This window comes from Capra hircus, chromosome 22 (genome assembly GCF_001704415.2).
Source record: "Capra hircus breed San Clemente chromosome 22, ASM170441v1, whole genome shotgun sequence".
NCBI lineage: Eukaryota > Metazoa > Chordata > Mammalia > Artiodactyla > Bovidae > Capra > Capra hircus.
This window is the reverse complement of record NC_030829.1, coordinates 6,335,106-6,354,676: the sequence shown is the minus strand read 5'-3', so window position 1 is coordinate 6,354,676 and position 19,571 is coordinate 6,335,106. Positions and strand designations below refer to the sequence as shown.

Here is a 19,571-nt window from a genome sequence, read left to right as displayed (position 1 = left end):
CCCCGAGCATCCTGTATCGTCCATCGAACCTGGACTGGCAATTCATTTCACATATGATATTACTGGCCTCCCTGAACCCAAGCTTGTATTCTTCAGCACTGTCTCCATGGGGACCGTCCCAAAGCCAGTGGAATCCATAAAGCTCTTAGCAGCTTTCCATGATCTCCAATGAAATACATGCTCTAGTACAGTGGTGCCCAGTACTCAGCCCCAGTGTCCCACCCCCCGTCTCGCTTCCTGTCTGCCCCCCCACCCCCGAAGCCTGGCAGGTGCTTTGAGGTTTTTTTTTTGGCTGTGCTGCATAGCTTGTGGAATCTTAGTTCCCTGACCAGGGATCAAACCTGTGCCCTTGGCAGTAGAGGCATGGAATCCCAACCATGGACCCCCGGGGACGTCCCAGGCGCTCTGTCCTTTGGTAAGGGCTACGCACAGGCAGGAGCTGTTACCACCTTGTCCCACTGTGCGGTGGCACTTTTCACACGGCAGGTCTGTCCATCTGCCCATGATGCTGAAGCCATGTCTTACTTATTATTGTGTCCATAATAGGAAGCCCCATATTTTGTACACAGGAGGCAGGAAGTAAAAAAAAAAAAAAATGTAGTTTGAATATAAAAAAGAATGTATGTGTATAACTGAGTCACTTTGCTGTACAGTAAGATCGGCACAACACTGTAAATCAGCTCTACTTCAATTAAAAAATAAATTTATTTAAGTATTGAAAAAAATCATTCACCTTTGACTGTGCTAGGTCTTCATTACAGTGCGTGGGCTTCTCACTGTGGTGGCTTCCCTTGTTGAGGCGTGTGGGCTTAGGTGCCCTGTGACATGTGGGATCTTCCCGGACCAGGGATCCAACCTGTGTCCCCTGTTTTGGCAGGCGGATTCTCATCCACTAAACTACCAGGGATGTCCTACAAACTTTTTAATTGAGTGGTCTCTGATTTTTTTTTGTTATTAGTAAAATAAAAGTTTTGAGTTCCTCCTCCCTTCTTAATACTTGATAGTGTCTGCTGTTTCAGGAGATACCTCACAGCACGAGGTAGTCTGAATTCAGTTATGCATTTCAGTAATTTGGATTTTATTAGTTGCTGTGGGATCCGCAGACTTTTGAAAAATAACCATGTATAATAACACATTATTCCCATCAGACAAGGGTCATAAGAGCAAACGCTTTGCAGAGCTTAGGCCCTCCAGCTCCAGGTCAAGGGTGGCAGTCTTGGGGTCCTGAGTGGTCAGGAAGCCGGGCTGTGGGTCCACACCCCACATTGGACAGGGGAGCCGCTGCTCAGCTCTGGCCTCTCGCTGCCACGGCTTCAGTGTGGGCCTAAGGTTGACGTCCTTGGGTATTTTAAGAGGAACCAGGTGTGGATTTTTATGAGAAGCTCTTATTTTTTAAAGATAGGCATCTGGTTCAAAATTAAAAAACAAACCAAAAGAGGACAAAAAAACCCAAAATAAAACAAAACACCATTTTCTGGCTGAAACCAAGTGGACTCGTGGACTTGAGGCCGGATCCTGTGTCTCCTGCTGACTGTCATCGGGAGCTCTGGTCTGCGTGGTTCCCAGAGCACGTCTGTGGGGACTCTGGGCCCCCGGTTGCTGGTGCTGCCAGTGGGACCGTAGCGTAGACCCAAGTCCCTGGTGGGGTTTTGACCCCTCGCTGGCTGATGTGGAAGGGAAGTTTAGGGAATTGCCTTCTGTGTAGTGACTCCCAAGTCCGCTTTGTGGGTGTGGCTTGTTCCCTGTTCATGTGAAGCCCCCACCCTGGCCCGGATGGGGCTTGTCTCTAAGTGACAAGTGGGTGTCACTCATGGGATTTGTTTTAAAATCACCATTTGGTTTCTTGATGTGTTTGTTGGTGAAGTGGTGGAGGGTGGACCTGCCCTTTCTACTAAAGCCCAAGCTCTGGATTTTTCTAAGTAAATATGTTGTAGGCATTAGAGTTGCCTTTAAATCTATCCAAGGTTGGGTGGAAATGACAGGGGAGCATTGGGAAGTGAGGGCCGCTATAAGGAAGAAGGTGGTTTTCTACCAATCTTCCTCTCCACGTGTCTCTATGTGAATATATTGGTGCTTTGGCAGGTCTGTTAATTCAGAATAGGGCTTTCCACTTGAAAACTTATTTTGACAGAAGCTCACCTCTCCGGTCGTCCAGTCTGGTCACATTCTTTTCTTGAAATTTCTTGTAATTGGAGGGTAATTGCTTTGTAGCATTGTGTAGGTCTCCGCTGTACAGCAGTGCGAGCCAGCCGCAAGTGTGTTATGTCCCCTCCGACTTGAGCCTCCCTCCAGTGTCGCCCCCTAGGCTGTCACAGAGCACCGGGGTGAGCCCCTGTGTTGTGCACACACTTCCCGCCGGCTGTGCTTTACACATGGGGGTGTGCCTGCTTCATGCTGCTCTCTGTCCCACTGTCTCCTTCCCCCATGTCTGCATTCTTGCAAAGAAAGTTGTTACCACACACAGTGTAAAAACAGTTCTATTCTCCTGTTCACTTTTAATTTTGATAATATTTTATTATACTTTTTACCATTTTTAATTTTAATAATTTATGTTCTTTTTACATTAAAACATGACATTTAGCATTCCTGGTGGGAATGCAGATTGATATGACACTGATGGAAGACAGATGTACAGTCTTTTTTAAAAAAATATTCATTTGTTCATTTGACCGTGCTGGGCCTTAGTTGCCAAAGATCCTTAGCATGCAGCATCTTTGATCTTCGTTGCAGCCTGTGAGATCTTTAGTTGTGGCATATGAATTCTTCGTTGCGTATGAATTCTTAGTTGCAGCATGTGGGATCTAGTTCCCTGACCAGGGATTGAACCCGGGTCCCCTGCATTGATTGGGAGTGCAGGATCTTAGCCACTGGACCATGAGGGAAGTCCCAGATGTACAGTCTTTATCAGCCTTAAGAGTGTTCATGTAGTTTGACCCAGTAATTCTAATATATCATCTGATGGCAATTAGAGAAGTCCACCAGAATACTAATAATGCGTGGAGATGTTCACTGATGTTATTTATAACCATGAAAAATGGGGAATAGCCTAAATAGGGCAATAGTTAAGAAAATTATGCTCCACCTGATGAAATACTATTCAGATATTAAATGATGTTTCTGAAGAACTTTTAATGACAGCAGAGTTCATGCTCCTAAAATACTGTCAAGGGGGAAAAAGCTGGTGTGAGTGAAAATATCCATCTGTGTCTAACTGGACGGTAAAATTTTCATGGCATATTCCACAACATTAGCAGTGGTTTTCTTTGGGTGGTATAATTATTCTTCAGAGCTTCCTCAATGAATGCCTATTGCTTTTATAATCACGAAAAAATTAATTTTTTCCTTTTAAACTATGAAGAAACTATCTGTTGTGTGACCCAGCAGTTCCACTCCGAGGTGTATACCCGAAAGAACTGGCAGCAGGCACTTGAACAGACACTTGTGTGACAGTGTTCACTGCAGCGTTAGTCACAAGAGCGAAAAAGTAGAAACAGCCCAAGTGTCCCACCAATGACTGGGTGAGCAAAATGTGGTCCCTCCATGTACTGGACCGAGATTCACTATAGGCTGGTACGGTTCTGAGACACACGACAGTGTGGATGAGGCTTGAGAGCACTGTGCCAAGTCAGGTAAGCCAGGCACAAAAGGACAAACGCGATAGGATTCCACCTGTATGAAATTCCTAGAGACAGAGGGCACCAGGGGCTTGGGAATGTAAATGGGTACAGAGTTTCTGTTTGGGGTGATGAAATTTTGGAGGACTTTCCTGGTGGTCCTGTGGTTAAGACTCCGCTGACAATGCAGGGGCATAGGTTCTATTCTTGGTTGGGGAACTAAGATCCTGTGTGCCCTGAAGCACAGCCAAAAAGATTGAAGGCAGAAAAGTTTTGTGAATAGATAATAGTGATGGTTACACAAGATTTTGAACATAACTAATGCCGAAGAATTGATGCTTTTGAACTGTGGTGTTGGAGAAGACTCTTGAGAGTCCCCTGGACTGCAAGGAGATCCAACCAGTCCATTCTGAAGGAGAACAACCCTGGGATTTCTTTGGAGGGAATGATGCTGAAGCTGCAACTCCAGTACTTTGGCCACCTCATCCGAAGAGTTGACTCATTGGAAAGGACTCTGATGCTGGGAGGAACTGGGGGCAGTAGGAGAAGGGGATGACTGAGGATGAGATGGCTGGATGGCATCACGGACTCGATGGACGTGAGTCTGAGTGAACTCCGGGAGTTGGTGATGGACAGGGAGGCCTGGCGTGCTACGATTCATGGGGTCGCAAAGAGTCGGACATGACTGAGCGACTGAACTGAACTGAACTGAACTAATGCCATGTAATTATACACCTACAAACTGTTACATAGAAAATTTTATAATATGAATTATTGTTGTTCAGCTGCTAAGTACTGTCCTACTCTTTGAGACCCCATGGACTGCAGCACACTAGGCTTCCCTGTCCTTTATTATCTCCTGGAGTTTGCTCAGATTCATGTCCTTTGAATTGGTGATGCTATCTAACCCATCTCATCACAGTAGAAATAGTCAGAAAAGACAAAACTGTGTTGGCTGATTGGGCCATGTATTTGCTTTGACTGACAGTGGCTGTCAATCATGGTTCGTTTATCTCCATTTTTGTGTTTCACTTTGACGCCACAAATACCCCTGTGCTGTGAATGTGTTGTTTTGAAGGTTTTGGGTGCCAGGCTCAGGTCTAGAAAATGGAGCAGGGGGTTCATGTGCCATTTAGGAGAGTTTAGGAGATTTATAAAGGGAAAGGTGTTACTCTTCATCTCAGGCCGTATATTGAGTTTTTGCCAGGGAGGAGAAGGAAGAAAGGAAAGGTTTGGTGATAACTGGCAGCCCATAACAGTTCTGGAATATTCAAAAGTATTCTGGCAGATCAGACAGCCCTGAAGAAATACAGCCAGTGCATTTTTGCTTTGGAAATTCATTTGGCAGCAAGAAGTGCTGAAGGAAGAGCTTTACTTATATTCTCTGCTTCCTGATATTTAAGGAATTCATTTCACTTGCAGCTTCACATGAGCGCATTTTCTCTCCCTTGTGAAGGGGAGGCGGCGCCCTGCCGAGACACGAGAGAGGGTGGGTGGTGGAGGCTGCTTTTCCTAAAGGTGACTTCTTAGCCATCCATCTAAAAACGCTTATGGAAAGGAAGCAGTTGGGGTCAGCCGGGATCTTCAGCAGGCAAGCAGCCAGATCCCTCTCAGGGGAGTTTGAGGTGTCTAGACATGATGCCTTTGAACTATGGATGCATTTCCAGATCATTGTTCAGCTCTTCGCTGCTTCTGCTGGAATTTACACAGTTCACAGAGGTGTGTTGGACGAACGCTCAGCTCCCTTAAGTCAACTGAACAGCTGAGCACTTTTCTGTGCATCAGAGTCTTGTATCTTCAGTATGCCTTCCCTGAGATTTATTTACTTACGTAAGATGACTGTCGTTTTCTTTTTCTCTTAGCTTTTGGAGTAAGAGCTAGCTGAGCCTGTGTGTGTTACTTTTCTGTTTTGTTTGCGGCAGACCCTGATATAGTACCGTCTTCTCCTGTGTCTAAGTAGTTATTGACGTGTTCAATATAAAATATTTATTTTTTGTTTTGGAGTTATTTCTCCTTCAGTATTAATATTGAATGTTCCCATCTCTCTATGTTTAGCTTGAGGAGAAAACATGCTTTGAGTATTTCACTTTCTCATTGAACAAATATTGAGGATTTGCCTCTCCTCAGTTCTCAGCCCACCCAGCAGTGACAGGCTCTCAGACTCTGTCCTCAGGGAGTTTATGTCCTGGGGAAGCAGATGGACAGGTACATTTCAGAGTCAAAGGGGCTGTGCTATCAATAAGCACAGGGTGTGATTGGAGCCCAAGAAAGGTGTCTAATTTAATATTGAGCGATTGGGAGGACTTCCTGGAGGAAGTGACATCCACAGAGTCCTTTTTTTTAGTTTTTTTTTTTGATGTGGACCACTTTTAAAGTCTTTATTGAATTTATTACAGTATTGCCTCTTCTTCTTCATCTTCTTTGTTTTTTTTTTTTTGTTTGTTTGTTTGTTTTGGTCCCAACACATGTGGGATCTTAGCCCTCAACCAGGGATCAAATCCGCACCCTCTACATTAGAAGGCAAAATCTTAATCAGTGGACCACCAGGGAAGTCCCCCACATTGAGTCTTGAAAGATGATAGGAGTCAGCCACATCAAGGGTTGTGGGGCTGCGCAAAGTGGAGGAGGCCAGAGGTGAAAGGGGACATTATTCATTTGGGAAGATTTAAGAACTTCAGTGTGAGAGTAGTGTAGCCCATAAGGGAGGGTCAGGGAAGAAGGATTAAGAGTGAATATTGGAGAGGTGGGTAGGTACAACCTGAAGGTCACAGGACTTCCAGAAAAAATGTAAGCACAGAAATAATTTGATCAGATTCTAATTTTTTTTTCCCACTCTGTGCGGTCCTGTAGGATCTTAGTTTCCTGACCAGGTAGCGAACCCGTGCCCCTGCAGTTGAGTCCTAACCACTGGACTGCCAGGGAGTTCCAATTTTAATTCCAGATTTTAATTTTAGCAAACTTACTCCAGCTGGAGACACATAAATAAATAAATACGTGTGTGTGTATGAGGTAATATAATTATCTAAGTAAAATGGCCAGATTTTAGTCATTGGGCAGTTTGGTTGATGAGTTTTGGCAATCGTATACACTCATGTTACCACCACCCCAAACCAGATATGGAACATCTCCATTCTTTCAGAAAGTTCCTTCATGTCCCTTTCCATTCAATCACCCAACTTTCCCCCGCCCCAACCCCTACCCTGGCCACTTTCCGACTTTTATCTCTAGTTACGTCTTTCTTAGAGTTCCCATAAGTGATGTCACACAGTAGAGGCTCTGTTGTGTCTGACATTTTTTCAGTCAACATAATTTGAAAGTCATCCACATCATTGCATTTGTAAGTAGAAGCTCCTTTTTATTGCTGAATTAGTTATTGTTAAGTTAGTTACTGCTGATATCATTGTATGAATGAACCAGTCTTCAGTTCATCCAGTCTTCAGTTGGACATTTGGGTTGCTTTTAGTTACTGGTTTTGATAAATGAAGGTGCTATAAATGTTCTTATGCAAGTCCTTTTCTGGGGGAATTCTATTTTATTTGTCTCGGGTAAATAACAGTGGGATTTCTGGGTCTGCTTATCTTCTAAAGAATATATATGAGTTGAAGAGCAACAGGGAGGCTATGGTGTATGGTCCAACTGAGAGATGAAAGTGTCCAGAAATAAATCCTGCAGGTGGAGCACGGTGAATAAAATCCCTGTACTGAGGAGCTGAATAAATAGGAGGAGGTGATGAACAAGATGGAGACAAGAGATGAGAGGCTCACTGGCTGTGGGAATGAATGGCAGTGTTTTCTCTGAGCCAGTGAAGGAATGCAGGAGGGCAGAATGGTTGGGGGGGGACAGGTTTCATTGGGGACCGTTAAGTTTGAGATACTTGGCAGAGGAGGGAGGGCCGAGAGGCCATGGACTCTGTGGAGGGTGGAAGAGCGGCCTGGCCAGCAGGGGAGGAGCAGACAGTGGTCACTGTGGAGACGGTAGCGGAGGCCATGGGATAGAGGAGATGGCTGGGAATGGGAGAAAGACCCACCTGAGACGGGGAGAAGATGCGATAACCTGCCACCCGTGGTGCAGCACTTGGTTTCGGAGTGTATGAAAGAACTGCTTGCTATCAATAAGACAAAGATGACAGTCTCATAGAAAATGGATAAATGGTGTGTGTGTACTCAGTGCAGACGTGTGACAGACCCGCTTGGATTTGTGCTCAGGAGCGGAATTACTGCCCTTCTAGAGAGGACGTTCGTTATTATTAACAACGTCCATAGAAAAACAGTTTGTTTGATGCTGTAATAATAGTGAACGTCCTCTCTAGAAGGGCGATAATTCTGCTCCTGAGCACAAATTCCAGTGGGTCTGTCACACGTTTGCACAGAGTACACACACGCCAGGGTTAACAGCGACACTGTTTCTATGCACATGAATTGCAGGCAGCCCAAGGGCCCACCAGCTACAGAATGAATGAACTGTAGTGTAGAACAGGATGCATGAATCCCACAAACAAATGGCAACCCACTCCAGTGTTCTTGCCTGGAGAATCCCAGGGACGGGGGAGCCTGGTGGGCTGCCGTCTATGGGGTCGCACAGAGTCGGACACGACTGAAGCGACTTAGCAGCAGCAGTAATGTTGGGGGAACGAAAGCAAGCTGCAGAAGAACATGTGAAACATCTTAAACTTGAGTGATGTATCATATATTGCTTAAGGATTCACATCCAAGCACAGTAATATTGGGGGGAAAATGTAGAATTGGAGTTGTGGTTTCCTCCAGGAGTCCCTGCTCTTATCTGGTCAATGATGCTTTGTTTTCTTGATAGATGCTGAGTACTTGAGTGGTCATTGTGTGTCTGTCTGCCTTTTTTGCATTGCTGGGTGATTTTAAAAGGGTGGGAACCCAGGACAGAACCTTGGGAGCACCCACATGTACTCAGTGGAATTTGAAGTGTTCATTTTTTTTTTTTTTGGCTGTGCCACATAGCTTGTGGGACCTTAATTTCCAGACCAGGGATTGAAACCTGGGCCCTCAGCAGTGGAAGTGCAGAATCCTAACCACAGGACCACCAGAGAATTTCCAATTTAAAGTGTTCTGACTCTGACTTACAGTAAGAAATATTTTCTGTTCCACATATACACATGTAGACAAGTTCCAACAAGATGCAGAAACCAATGTTTAATGAAAGGTCTTTATTCTTTCTTAGGAGATGTATCCTAGTAGTTTCTATTTTATTTCATTTTCTTTAAAAAAAAAAAAAAAACTTGGGTTGCAACTCTCTATGCCAGTGGTTCTCAAATGGGAGTGATGCTGGTTTGATGATGTCTGGAGACATATTTGCTCTGTGTGACTGGCGTCTGGTGAGTAGATACTTGGGATGCTGCTGCACAGCTTCTAAGGCACAGGGTGGCCCCCACAACAAAGAACCATGTGGCTAAAATGTCAGTAACACCAATGAGAAACTCTGAGTTGATTGCTTGAAGGTTGAAGACTTACAGTTTGAAAAGCAGTGATGGAGGCAGGGGAAAAATACATCATCCAGATACAAGGACAAGCAGGAGCGTGTGTGGGACTAGGAAGTGGAGAGAGGAATAAAGGAGGTCGGTCTGAAATGTGCTGGTGGAGTTTGGCAGCTAAGACCAGGCTGGTGTGAGTTTTGCCAGAGGTGCGGGGAGGGAGGCCAGAGTTAGCAGAGGGGAGAGAAGATAGCAGAGACATCTCTAGAAGCTTGGCTGTGAAGGAGAGAATGATAATTAGAGCAGATTGTAGGTTGGAAGCAGGATGTTTTTCCCAAGATGGTAGTCTTGGCACATTCAAGTGGTGTCGGAGGGGAGGATGGTAGAACAGTTTGAGAGCATGAGGGGAGAGTGCCTGCCTGGGAAGTCAGGAGTGGATGGAGTCCCAAGCAGGCTAGGAGGGAGGGAAAAGGGCGCAGAGGAAGAGGAGCATGGGGTGTGGAGCAGGAAACTGAAGGCATTCTTGCTTCATTACTCTGTGAGGCAGGAAGTGAGGCCATTTTCTGAGAGTGGAGAGGTAAAAGGCGGAAGCGGTGGGTTCCACGGTTTGCGTAAGGTGGAGGAGGTTTGAAAAGACCGTTTGAAGGGCCTGGGAGAAATACTGAGCAGGTGTTCTGGGCAGCTCTGAGGGCCTCTTGAGAATGAAGAGCCATGAACCTGTTACACCATCAGCTTTAGCAAATATGTGGTTTTTTCCTTGGTGTTGACTGACCTGGAGATGGGCACAGAGGAGGTGATGGGATTTGGCTGGGTGAGTATATATGGAGCAGAGCAAAATTGAGATCCTTGGCCAATGAGTGGTCAGTGGAAAATGGAGGAGGAAGGAGATAGAGACAAAGGACTCAAGAGAAGTGGGAAACAGAGGGACCAGCAGATTGGAGCATCAGGTTAAATGGGGGCGTTGGTGTAGTCAGTGAGGCTCTGAGAGAGGTTTGACGGGAAAGGAGTTTATAGAGGATGAAAAGAGGTGGAGTGAGGTGTTTGGAGGTCTGGCTAGAGGTGGAGCAGTTCTGAGTGGTGATGGGAAGGTCCAGGTTGGATCTTTGGGAGGAAAGCAGTAATGCAGAGAAGAAGCTTATAGAATGAGGACAAGAGTCAACTAGGCAGAGTGCTTGGGGACTTCTAAGGCCGCTCAGAATGACAGCTGGACTTGGCATCTCAAAGAAGATGAGCCAGGAGACAAGGTCTTCAACTAATGGGAGAGAAGGGCTGTTAGGAAGTGTCACCCAAGGGTGGAAGCTCTTTGTTTGGCTTTGTGGAAGAAGAGGGTATGGTGTGGTGCCATCAAAAGTGGCTATTTCAGCCAGTATAGGAAGAGAGGAAGAGAGGTTGGGGTAAGAGGTGGTTCCAAGGGGTATGGGAACAGGAATCGAGATGGGAATCAGGATGGCGATATGGGTCTAAGATTGTGGGAAAGGGTGGCTGGGGGCAGGAAGGAGCTTCAGCTTGGTGTAGGGCAGAGAGGCATGATGGGAACAAGTAGCCATGTGGTTCTCTAGCTCCCCTCGTGGTTGGGAGGATCCCGTCTCCTCTCTGGAAGCAATTTGGGAAGTGTTCTGCTGGACCTAAAGTGATGCTCTCCTAATTTCTGACCTGGAGCGAGTTGGCTATGCCTTCTCTTTTGTGAGTGCTGCTGCTGCTAAGTCGCTTCAGTCATGTCTGACTCTGTGCGACCCCATGGACGGCAGCCCACCAGGCTCCTCTGTCCACGGGATTCTCCAGGCAAGAAGACTGGAGTGGGTGGCCATGTCCTTCTCCCTTTTGTGAGTGATGAGCCTCTAAACAGGATGGAGAATCCATATGGCTAGGACTTGGCACTCAGAGGTCTTTATGGCATCTGAATGTTTTATGGTCCTTTGTCTTTCTAGAGGCCTGTCTACTGGAGATGTGAATATTCCCAATTACTTTTTTTTTTTTTCTTTTTGTTTTCTAGAAAACAGGAGCACAGGAAGACCAGCTCAGTTCAGTTGGTTTAAGGGTTCAGTTCCATTCAGTGTCTCTGTAAGGTGGTGTTCTTGCAGGAAGGGCCTGAGAGTGGGCTCTTGTCTAACACTTGGAAATGAATTGTCCAAGGAGACATATGAGCTGACAAAGCAAAAGATTTTATTGGAAAGGTACCTGGGAGGAGAGTGATAGGGTAAGCGAACCCAGGAGGACCGCTCTGCTACGTGGCTCACAGTCTCAGGTTTTATTTTGATTGGATTAATTTCCAGGTTGCCTTTGGCCAGTCATGCTGACAGAGTCCGTCCTGGTGGCGCATGCATTGCTCAGCCAAGATAGATGGCAGCGGGAAGGATTCTGGGAGGTGGTCAGATACATGGTGTCTCCTTTTGACCTTTCTGGAACTCTTCTGGTTGGTGGTGGCTTACTAGTTTCTTGTTCCTTACTAGGACCTCCTGTCATGGAGAAGGCAATGGCACCCCACTCCAGTACTCTTGTCTGGAAAATCCCATGGATGGAGGAGCCTGGTGGGCTGCAGTCCATGGGGTCGCTGGGAGTCGGACACGACTGGGCGACTTCACTTTCACTTTTCACTTTCATGCATTGGAGAAGGAAATGGCAACCCACTCCGGTGTTCTTGCCTGGACAATCCCAGGGACGGGGGAGCCTGGTGGGCTGCCGTCTATGGTGTTGCACAGAGTCAGACACGACTGAAGTGACTTAGCAGCAGCAGCAGCCTGTCATAAAATAACTCATGCAGATGGTCACTGTGGTGCCTGGCCAGCGTGGGCAGTTCCAGGCAGTACGCTTCTCCTAGCAGTGTGAGAGCCATGTCTGGTTCTCTCGGCAGCAAATAAACCTTTCCTGTTACAGCGAATGGACTTCCGCTGGGGAGTTGCAATGCATTTTCCTTTAATGGCTTAAATGAAGTGTTGCCTTTTTCCATGAAAGTTTTATATATTTGACCTATTTAACTTTTTTCTTTCAGGAAGTAAAAGATGGCATCTTCTTACTTCTCTTCCAGAAAAGAGAAACATTGGATTTTTTGGCAAGGAAATAGTATGGGTTCTGTGGAAAATTGATGGGCTTTGAAAATGAGAAAAATGTAGTTCTTCCCCCCTTTTTAAAAAAAAAAAATCAAAGTGAATTAAAAGAAATGATTATTTTAATGGAACTAGGTATGACTGAGTGGCTTTCTTTCAAAAGCTTTAGTATCAGGATGAAAGATTATGCTTTGAATGCTTCTCCTGTGTTTTTCCTGAAAATATGAACATTTCTTCTTGGAAACAGTACTGGCATCTGTAACAGCATTTAATTAACAGCAGCCTCCGTCAGTTATCAAAGAATGGTGTTACTGAGTCCAACCTCTGTCTGCTCACTGCATGACAGACCAATAATCTGGAGATAGGTGTTGAGGCAAAGAATAGCAACTTTATTTGGAAAGCCGGGCATCCGAGAAGATGGAGGAGTAGAATCCTAGAGTACATCTTATCAGGGTCTGGATGCCAGTTTCCTTTCTGGAACAGAGGAGGCGGGGCGTAGGTGGTGAGGAAGTAAAGTTAAGTGACCGTAAGTTTTGCAAAATATCTCCTGGTTGGCCAGCCTCGGGGAGGGGATGTGGGGATGAGTTCATTTCTTCCTTCTGGCAGCCATTCACAGGTGGGCAGGGTCAGAATGTCTCCCTGTGAGCCGAACAAAGGCACTTTAGTTGAACATTCTGGCAGAGGGGCAGGGTTCCCCACACAGCCGTTATGCATGCTCATAGCTACAGACAGCGTCCTTTTAGTGGTTGTAGTAACAAAAGCAACAGAAAGCAAAGGCTGAAGGAAACAGATCCAACATGGAGTCAGGTTTTGTTCTTCCCTGTTACAATGGTGGTTGAAAAAAATTGAGTAAAAATTGTATAGAAAGACTTCACTGGTGGCTCAGTGGCAAAGAGTCTGCCTCCCAATGCAGGAGGCATGGATTCAACCCCTGATCCAGGAAGGTCCCGTGTGTCGTGGAGCAACTAAGCCTGCGCACCACCGCTATTGAGCCTGTGCTCTGGAGGCTGGAAACTGCAGCTACTGAAGCATGCGTGCCCTCGAGCCTGCGCCCCACAAGAGCAGCCACTGCGGTGAGAAGCCCGGGTACCACCGCTGGAGAGGAGCCCCCACCTGCTGCAACTAGAGAGGAGCTGCTGCAGCAGCAAAGGCCCAGGACAGCCAGAGATAAAGAAATATACATTAAAAAATTATAAAATAATATACAGGAAGAGCTTACTCAGTGCGAAACCTCAAATTGATTTGTTAGTGTAAGAAAACGGCAGAAGAAAGAAAAGTAATTAAAGCATGAGAAACGGAACCAAAGGAGAAGTGAGATCTTGGAGAAACTCCAGAATGGGCTTTTAAAGGCCAGGTTGAAATGTTCAGATGGGGGAAATGACAGAATTTTAAAAAAAGGTCTGGAGTTGAGAAGGGATGGTAGAAAGGAGATGCCTTTGAAGGCATAAAGGGGAAAGAGATGTTTTTTCCCACTGGAATTGTGACTTCACATAAAAAATGAAAACATGTCAGCTCCTGATTGTAGAATTCTGTCACTTCATTTTTTATTTCCAGAATGCTTTAATGCAGCATATTTTCTCTACCTTAAGTATGAAAACAGACTCCTTCTTACAAGTATTTTTTCTTCTTTTTGTTTCCAAAGCAGTGTGTTCCAAGATCCGTTGTGCCGAATGGTGTTTCAACAGGCTGTTCAAAGGAAATAAGGAACTTTGTGTTCAAATAAGTTTGAGAAGTGTTGTGTTAAAGCAAGTTAAACAGGTTTATTTACGGCACAATTTTTCAGCGACTTTCATATCAGACATGCATCTTTGAATTTCTAAGATTGGGTGGATCTTTTAGATTTCTAAATAACCATTCCATCTCTTGTTTCTTTCTGGTATTCTGGTTTTGCTGTAGGTAGCAATGTACCTAGTTAGAAATTTTCACCTCCCTGGACTCCTTTGACATTAGAGGTGACCCAGTGCTGGCCAAAATAAGATGTCAGTCAAGTGTCTGCAGGGCGTGTCTTCCAAGGAAAGCCATTGCTTTCTCGATAATCAGGGTACAAGGACACGGACACACGCCTGTGCCATGGTCTGTTCTAAGCTTTCCTGCTGGAATGAGCTCTAGCCAACTTGCACCAGGAGAACAAAAGCCACGTGCTAGGCATGGCCTATCAGGAAGCTGGAAGCAGTTCTTGATGGCTTCCTGAAGCTGCCCCACGGGCCTTAGACATTCCATCTTGGGCGAATTGTTCTGGTCGAAAAATAAAGGCCTATTTGTTAAACCATTGAAGCTGAGTTTTTATGACCTATTGTTGTTCAGTTGCTAAGTTGTGTCCAAGTCTTCGTGACCCCATGGACTGCAGCAAGTCAGGCTTCCCTGTCCTTCACTATCTCCCGAAATTCGCTCAGTCTCATGTCCATCGAGTCGGTGATGCCACCCAACCATCTCGCCCTCTGTCTCCCCCTTCTCCTCCTGCCCTCAGTCTTTCCCAGCATCAGGGTCTTTTCCAGTGAGTCGGCTCTTTGCATCAAGTGGCAAAAGGATTGGAGCTTCAGCTTCAGCATCAGTCCTTCCAGCGGATATCCAGGGTTGAGTTCCTTCAGGATTGACTGATTTGATCTCTTTGCTCTCTGAGAGACTCACAAGATGTAGCTGAATGCAATCCTAATTCGTATGAGGGTAATGTAGGAAGCAGTCTTTGAACTTGTTTAGACTGTGGGGACTTCTTTTGTTTTTGAAACTGTATGGAAGACCCTTTGGGAAATGCTGCCTTCAAGAAGAGAGGAGGGAGGGGTAGATTAGAAGTTTGGGATTGAGATGTACACACTACTGTGTATAAGACAGAAAAACAGCAAAGATCTACTGTATGGGACAGGAAATTATATCCAGTATCTTATAATAACCTATAATGGAAAAGAATCTGGAAAAGAATAGATTTACGTATATGTATCACTTTGTTATATACCTGAAACTAACACAACATTGTAAATCAACTATACATATTTTAATTAAAAAAAAAAAGGAACAAAAAAATATGGATACAAAGGTAGTCATAGATATTTAGCCCTTTTTCTACAAGTATGAATTTTCTGATGTTTTTTTGTGGAATATATGTTTTGAATTTTTTTTTCTTATCTCTGATCAGATGGTACCAGTATTCCATAAACACAGACCTGATAATGGATTGACTTTTGAACAGTAGTTTTTATATTTCTATCTTCTCCTTTCAACATCTTTTGGTACCTTCAAGTTAAACTTCCAGTCTTGATGGAGTTATGTGGGCGTGAATGTGTATTCTGGGCCGTTGTTGTGCAAGTCGGAGGTAGATGCCAGGGCGTGTGTCATCTGAGTTAAGAGCAGAGTATTGGGGCGTGGGGAGGGGTGGTTCACACAATAATTATTGGCTGGCAGCATGCAGATAAACTTTTAAAAGTCACCTTGATATATGAGTCAGTCCTGAAACTCTCAATTAGTGGCTTTTCCGCACCCCCCTCCCAGCCCCAGGCAGGTTAAGATAGATGCCAAATGAACAGGATGCTTCGGTTATGTATTGCCGGGTTTTTTTTTTTTTTTTAAATCAGTCCCTCTGAATCAAAGTTTTGTAAGGACCTGAGTGCTCATTTTTCTGTAGGGTTTTCAATAACATCTGCAAGTCTGTTATTTTTCTTAAAGATTTTGCGCTTTAGGATAGAGGTGATGTTATAAATGTAACTAACGTGATCTCATCCCTCGGGGGTTTCATGACCTTATTTTACTGGTTGTGGCTCATGTTTAATTTATTCTCTCTCTTTGTTCTTCATGTTGATTATGAGGCATAGCCCTTTGGGGCTTTTAAAACTTTTCACCCCTCACCTGTGTGGCTTCCTCCCAGTTCCTGAACAAGGGTTAGGGGTTGTGGTGAGTGAGAGGAACTCCGAGGCATGAACATACAAAGATATGAGAATTCACAGGTGCAGATCTCTGCTTTCGTACAGCAAGTCCCCTGCATACAAACCTTCAAGTTGCAAACTTTCAAAGGTGCAAAGGTCAGGTGTGAGTGAAACTGCAGCTTGCCCTCCATCTCCCGTTGCTGACGACCCTTCAGCTCTACCATCTCCCACCTCCTCTCCCTCCTCCGGTCAGTAGCTCTTCTTGCCTGTTCACTTGGTGTCAGCCCCTGTGGGCAAGCTGCTCTACTGTCCTACTGTACTGTAGGTATTGTACTGTAAGACTTAAAATGTTTTCTTTATTTCTTTTGTATTTGTGTTTGTTTTTATGTAATATTTGTGGGAAAAGTATTATAACCCTATTGCAGTACAGTGCTATAAAGCTGATTGTCTTAATTGGATACTTACGCTAACTTTGTTGGTGCCTGTGTGCTCAGACATGTCCAACTCTTTGTGACCCCATAGGCTGTGGCCCACCAGGCTCCTCTATGGAATTTTCCAGGCAAGAATACTGGAGTGGGTTGCTATTTCCTACTCCAAGGGAAGCTTCCCGACCCAAGGATCGAACCCACGTCTCCTTATCTCCTGCATTGGTAGCTGGATTCTTTACTGCTGTACCACCTGGGAAGCCCTCGACTTTCTTGAATTTATGAATAAATTGGACTTTCAGAAGCATTCTGGAAAGAAACTTGTTTGTATGTTAGGGACTTCCTACAGTAAGTGGAAGGAATTCCTCCATCATCCATTCACTCAGACTCTTATCCAGATAAGGTGTTTCTGGTTAATTGCTTCATACAAAATTTCCAGAAGAGCTGAATTAGAAGAGGCTGGAGACGAAGGGGCAGGCAGGTATACCGACTGCAGCAGGAATGATGGTTATAGCTTAGTGGGTGGCCCTGGAATGATCACAGGAGAAAATCAGCCAGCAGGGGCCGTTTCGTGAAGTGCTGGCCTTCTGTCCCTTCTAAACAGGCTGAGAGAGTTGTATTAGTACAATAGTAAAGTAGTTACGGTGACCCTGGGCAACCAGGAGAAGCAAATTTGACACAGTTTATTCAGTTTATGAAGGCAGAAAGGTATGTAGGGTGTTTTAGACTCAGTTATTGGGAAATTTTACCAAACAAGGATTCAGTTTTTATTTGTTTGGCTGCAATGGGTCTTAGTTGCAGCACGCAGAATCTTTGGTTGTAGCATGTGGGATCTAGTTCCCTGCCTAGAGATCGAACCCAGGCCCCCTGCGCTGGGAGCACAGTCTTAGCCACTGGACCACCAGGGAAGGCCTCAAGCAGGGATTGGAGAGCACAGATTCCTGTGAATAAGGAAGCATAAAAGATTTGTTTTAAGGGAAGCAGTTAAGTAGTTGGTGGCCAAGTTTTTCTTTAGGAATTAAAAAGATTTTGTGGTTGAAAATATCTTCTAAATATTCTAGAGTTTCTCTTACATATAAATGGCCTTGGTTCTGATGATAGTTGAAGAAGTTTTAGGTTCAGCTTTTGTAAAGAATACCGTTTTAATCTACTTTATTATTATTATTGTCATTCTTTAAAAAAAATTTTTTATTGGAGTGCTGCTGCTGCTGCTAAGTCACTTCAGTCGTGTCCAACTCTGTGCGACCCCATGGACTGCAGCCCACCAGGCTCCTCCGTCCATGGGATTCTCCAGGCAAGAGTACTGGAGTGTTTTTATTGGAGTAAGTTGTGTTAGTTACAATGTTGTGTTACCATGTTGTGTTAGTTTCAGATATACCACAAAATGAATCATTTGTGGCTCAGCTGGTAAAGAACCTGCCTGCAGTGTGAGAGACTTGGGTTCGATCCCTGCTTTGGAAAGATCCCCTGGAGAAGGGAAAGGCTACCCACTCCAGTATTCTGGCCTGGAAAATTCCATGGAGTCCATGGGGTCGCAAAGAGTGGCCACCACTAAATGACTTTCACTTTCACACGTATTTATATATCCACTTTTTAAAAGATTCTTTAGTCCCCCCCCAACCCTGAGGCATTTTATTTTTATGTATTACATCCCTGGAAAAAGAATCCAAGGATTTTCCCTCCTCTGTGTTTTTGTCTTGCTTCTTCAGGGTCCGTGATGCCGGCTGAGGTTGTCAGTACAGTAAAACCAAGCTGACGGAATGGGCACAGATTGTTCCGCCATTTTCCTTGATCCTTGGATTGTACATCAAACCTGGGGCTGCTCACTCCACACTTGCTTAGCTTGCCTGGGAGGTTCACAGCAGTTATCCCGGCCCATGATCATCGATGATTTCAAATTCACCAGTGTAACCATGCTTCATCCTCACAGTTAGAAAGCTGGTGATGGCTTTGGAGCACGGCCTAATAAGTACCCAGTGTTTGCCTCTCTTTTCGGTGTTGCTGATATTCTTGAAATATCAACAGTGGACATTCATGTGCACCATTCTGGCGGCACCGAAAGAGGACAGAAAGAGATTCTTTAGTTTTAATCTGCTGTAGATATCCAAGGTCAGTGACTCAGGAATGGTCCAGAATTTATGGCTTTTATTTCATCTTTGGTTTTGTATATGGTTGAGGTTGTCCCTTTCTCCTGCTGCCCACTTCGGTACTGTTCATATGTTGGATTAATAACTTCTGCTTGAGAGTCGCGTTCAGAGTGCTCTGTGTAACACTGTATCCACACTGCTCTTCAAGCCAATTCATGAATCTTTACAGTATGCCTGTGTATTTTTCCTTGTCTTACATTACCCTGACTCCTTGGGTGTGTTGGCTTTCTGAATATGTTTATGGCAAATGGGCTGAAAATTTTCATGACCTCTTCTGTCATCCAGAATTTGTAGTAACTTTATGAGGAAGTGAGCTGAAATTTTAAATTTGTTCCAGAGTTTCTCAACCTTAGCACTATTGGCATTTGGGGCTGGGTAAGTCTTTGTTGTGGGGGGTATGATGTGTGTGTTGTAGGATGTTTAGGAGCATCTCTCCACACACTAGATGCCAGCAGTCTCTGCCCTAGTTATGACAACCAAAACGTTTCCAGACATTGCAGATATCCCCCGAGAAGCCAAAGTATCTGAGCTGAGAACCACTGGTTTATGATAGACAAAGAATGGCTTTTTGTTATTGTAAGAAAATGAACAAGCAATTGGAGACTGCTAACTGTAGGACAATTCCAGCATCAAGCGAAGTGTACAGAGGAAACATTCTTCAAAGAAAACATAGGGGAAAAACGAAATATAATACTCTGTGATAAAGGCTATCACAGATATAAAGATGAGGGAGTGGTTACCTCTGCAAGAAGGAGGTCAGCAGAAGCACGGAAATGGCAGAGAGGAATGCGGTGGCGATGGTTTTCACAGCAGAGAAGTCCCTCACGAATGAAGGGTAAATGACGCTATTGCAGCCTGCCTTACTGTGCTGCTTGTCCCAGCACAGGTGTTAGTGGCATTCCTCTTACTCAGAAACGCTCTGTTTTGAGCAACACATGGTCGCTCTGATAAGAGCTTAGAGACTTGAACACTCATGGACAAATGATGTATTTGAGGTGTAATTCATCCTCTGATTTGTCAGAGTATAGTTTGGGGGTGGAAGGAGAT

The 19,571-nt window shown here is 44.9% G+C and overlaps 1 protein-coding gene and 1 pseudogene across 1 annotated transcript in view; one reads left to right on the top strand and one right to left on the bottom strand.

Moving 5' to 3' along the window:
• Window positions 1–19,571, top strand: part of OSBPL10 (oxysterol binding protein like 10) — a 323,310-nt gene that overhangs the window by 44,236 nt on the left and 259,503 nt on the right. The gene's annotated exons all lie outside the window — the stretch shown is intronic.
• LOC106503406 lies at window positions 18,008–18,422 on the bottom strand (annotated as a pseudogene).